Source organism: Opisthorchis viverrini (assembly GCF_000715545.1).
Source record: "Opisthorchis viverrini unplaced genomic scaffold opera_v5_164, whole genome shotgun sequence".
NCBI classification, from domain to species: domain Eukaryota; kingdom Metazoa; phylum Platyhelminthes; class Trematoda; order Opisthorchiida; family Opisthorchiidae; genus Opisthorchis; species Opisthorchis viverrini.
Window position 1 is genome coordinate 684,115 of NW_008751819.1, and position 4,721 is coordinate 688,835.

Here is a 4,721-nt window from a genome sequence, read left to right on the forward strand (position 1 = left end):
AAAAATCATCGACCAAAATTTGTTTGCACGAATGCGCCTACGCATATGTTGCATCTCCAAAGGCCATTTAGATTCTAGAACTTTGAGGAAATCTGTTCCGGTGGGAAAATACCTGAAAGTTACGTTCATTGTATGTGAGTCAACCTTTTCCACAATTCGCGATTTTTTATCATCAGGTAACGTATTCAGAGTCGGCGGTGTTCATTGCCCTGGTGATTTCGTTCACTTAAATAAATCACCATAGTAAAGGATTCTTAATAATACAGGAGCATATACACTACACATAGAAATTCTACACTAGGAAGTGGTAAGTCTGAAAATGCCGTAGGTTTCGAGAAATCCATCTCATTGTGCGAATAGCCAGCGGTGTTTCCGAGAGATAGATCACGAAATCGCACTTTTATGTATGTTGACGTTCTTCGGTGGTCTTTAACAATGAGGTAACATCTGCAGAATATGCCACGCAAATTCCATTCAAGAAAACTGGCGATGCTTGGGTGTTTCCGAGAGATAGATCACGAAATCGCACTTTAGCATATGTTGACGTTCTTCGGTGGTCTTTAACAATGAGGTAACATCTGCAGAATATGCCACGCAAATTCCATTCAAGAAAACTGGTTGGCGATGCTTGTTCATTTTATACCCCTCAGATTTAGCAAATAAAATGAGCTTACCCAGCAAACATGGGCACATCCTACTTACCTATGGAGTTTGTGTTCCATTAGGTAAAACACTGTTATACAACTGCGTGAGTTGTGTAATGATGATGCGAGGGCCACCTCTGAGGGCGATTCTCTTCCCCAGATATGCATAATTATACTATGGACAATACGGCCTCACGAGATAACTGCAGGTGTATCGCTCACGCAATGATTCCTACTAGGAATATGGTGCTCCGTATTTGGAATACTTCATTGAGCGCAAATACAATTATGCTGACTATGGACATCCATTGCCGATCATCATGGCGACGGCGGCCGTTATTACTCATCTCTTCTACTTATCGTGATTGCTAGGCTCGTGTCTATTCGGGACGCTGATTTTGTTGCCCCACCTATGCACGCCAAGCTAATCCAACGGCCAACGACGGCCCTGTATACTGTATACTGTACGGTCGTCAAGCGTCTCGAGTGCTTATCGTAAATGTTAGGCCTGTGTCAATCCGCGACGCTGATAAGGAAACCTCAGCTGTGCATTGTACTCTGATCCAGTGGCTAATGACAGCCCGTCATACTAATATGTATGCGCGTTGTCCCTCACCCTCGCCACTGCCGGGCCCGTGCCCATGCACACAGCTGATTAAGAGGTTCCAGCTGTACGGCATACCCTGATCCAACAAACAGCGACGGTCCTTCACATCCCGTCATCCCTCTGCCAAGCTCACATCTGAAAGACATAAACACCCTTGGCGAACAATGCACCCATTTACCGTTTGCAGACCTAGTGTGTAGTCAGTCCAGTTCTTGTTTTCACGAGCCGAGTTTACTCGAAAGCGTTTCTGAGAGGAGAAATGTATAGTCAATTACAGCTGGTTCACATATTGCACAATGTCATTGAAAACGCGCCCAGTTAGGTAATCTGGACAGCAACTGACAGCAGGAACTCCACTGACATCGGTTGACAGCCATTTCCTGCAGCGTCTAATTGACAGGGATCTTGTGATCCTCATCCTGGAAGATATGTAGGAACGACGATACCCAAACATTTTGTGATCTCTTTCATACATATCTACCGTGGCAAGGATGGGCCACAACTATGCTCCCGCTACTCCTAATCAGGCACGGAAAACAGCCCTCTTCAGCAAACAATGGTTCGGTATACGCATACATGATCTAGCCGAATTCTTATGCTGGGCACACTTCTCAATATGATTCGCGCGCAAAACCAAAAACGCACTTTCCAATAGCCTCGTCATGAATTCATCGACACCAAACTACATTTGCTATGGCCCTAAAACAAAGACTGCCGAACACCTGGGGACGTCTCGGTTCCGCTAGGTCCCACAGCCATAAAACTAATCAACCTGCAACGTAGAGTGATATACGCAATTTCGGGTGGTGCTCCCTGAAATGTAAATGGCTTATTCAGCGACTGCTTGACCATACAAATAGTGGGTGCAAAAACATATCATTAAAAAGTTGTACAAGTTCATCAAAGTCAAAGTTTTTCGGGTATTTGTGGAGAATAAAAAATTAATAGACTTCTCATGCTTGCTTGTCCCGAGCTTCCGGAGTATCAGTTGTGATTTCGAACCATAATCCAAATCCGCGAATTCCGTCCAGAAATTTTATTCGAACTTTCCGAACCATGATTCAAAGTTGTAATTGGATTCTGCATCTCAGTGATACTAAGAATACGATTTATCTGTCAAGGACGAATGAAGAAGAACCAATGAAATCTGTCCCAAAGAAAACGGTTATTCCATTAGCTTTTATATAGTTCCGTTACGTTCAAAGCTGCTGGCAATGCACCTCGTCCCTTTCTGCCCTTTCAAGAAACAGTAGCGTCAGAAGTGCCACAAAAATGAAAACAAAAAAGAGTGTTGCCGCACAACCTCCTCGCAGCAAGGCAACAAACCACTCAGGCGAACAGTGCGTCTTTCAAAGTCCCACACAAAACAAGTACTAGCTTCTTTGAACCCGGATCGGAAACGTCAGAGGAAAATTGCACCAGTTATTTTAAATGACACAGCAGTATGTCTGCAACGCGATACCGCCACGACATCACGACCGTTTCAAAGATACCCGAAAAATAATGAGTATACCTCCGTTCAACCTCACAAATCGCTTCAGGAGCTTTCAGTGGAAAATTACAGTTGCTTTGTGAGCTTTCTTGTTCTGTGCCGTACAACAATATTCCTTTTACCGCGGTGTGTTGCCTAGCCAACGTACCAAAGCTGAAACATCTTGGCCTAGATTAGATTGATAGACTGAAGCCGATGGAAGATTGTATGATGAAGACTGCACGCAAACATGTAAACTCGGATGTCTTCAAACCTTTAAATGGATTCGATTTCGTGATCTATCTCTCGGAAACACCGCTGGCTATTCGCACAATGAGATGGATTTCTCGAAACCTACGGCATTTTCAGACTTACCACTTCCTAGTGTAGAATTTCTATGTGTAGTGTATATGCTCCTGTATTATTAAGAATCCTTTACTATGGTGATTTATTTAAGTGAACGAAATCACCAGGGCAATGAACACCGCCGACTCTGAATACGTTACCTGATGATAAAAAATCGCGAATTGTGGAAAAGGTTGACTCACATACAATGAACGTAACTTTCAGGTATTTTCCCACCGGAACAGATTTCCTCAAAGTTCTAGAATCTAAATGGCCTTTGGAGATGCAACATATGCGTAGGCGCATTCGTGCAAACAAATTTTGGTCGATGATTTTTGTTGCGAGTAAAAATTCCGTAGTGCACGCTAATTATTTGCAAAACATCGTGCACGTTGGCTGGCAACTTACAGAGCTTTTCATTATAGGTGTACGATCCTGCGCTGAGGCCGTGATCTCAAAGCAAGGAATAGGTTACTTAGCCTAAACGCACGATCTAGGTGTCCTATCTGACATGTAACGTGTAGTCTAATTCACCAACGGACGGTCAGTAATAATTGCGGCGAAACCGAATTCTAAGAACTTCACCTGCGTTTGTTCAGTAGTCGCAATTGGGCAGTGAACAATATATTGAATTGGACTTGGGCAGACAGTACAGATAGGTAGACCGTGGTTCTACAGGAAATTAACAGTAAATCATGAGGAGAGTTAAAGAAAGGCTTACGGCTAGATTGAACCTTGGGCAGTTAGCAACACAGGATGGCACACGAAGGGCAGCGTGCTATCGGACAAATTAAGCGGGAAAATTGTTCAGTTCAAAGTGGAACAAAATTTCAACAAGTCCATGGATAAATGTAAACAAATCGTCTATAGAAATGGTTGAGGTAGAGTCGGCTCAGTCTTGAAACTTGAGCAGTCACGGAAGGGTGATGAACTAGTCTGAGGAATAGGGAAACAAATAATTACGTCACGTAATTAACACTCCCGCGGGGTCAAGGGTGGACTTTGATCTTCAATGGTTTGCTCGAGGAGACACACATGTCGAACATCTCTCTTCAACAGTCCGGTCACCGTTCGAACCATGACGTCACGAACTCGTCCATCCTTTCCTGGCGTAACCGTTTGTACAACTCCCTTTGGCCAGGAACCCCTAGATACGGACGTATCGACTAAGAGAACCAAGTCCCCCACCTTAAGATCACGGCCAGATCCCACCCACTTGTGTCTTTGATGCAGCGTAGGTATGTATTCCTTTGTCCACCGGACCCAGAAGGTATCGGCTAACTGTTGTGCCTGGCGCCATCGTCTCGTTAGCTTCATGTTTGATCCAGGTGAGCTTTCGACTGAAGGGTTACTCTGGGGTAACGGGAGGTGATTAGTAGTAAGTGCCCCAAGGTCGAGAGGGTCATCTGATAATTTCGTCAGAGGTCGATCATTAATGATTTTTTCCACTTCAGTTAGCACAGTCATAAGAACTTCATCGGTGACCAGTTGATCACCAAGCAACGATCCCAGTATCCTCCGAATAGATCGTATCATTCTTTCCCAGACGCCTCCCCTGTAACTAGCCTTTGGTGGAGTAAAAATCCAATCACATCCCCGTTGTACAAAAGCTTTGGACACTCTCATGGTTCATCCGAAGTAGGCTTTGTCTGAG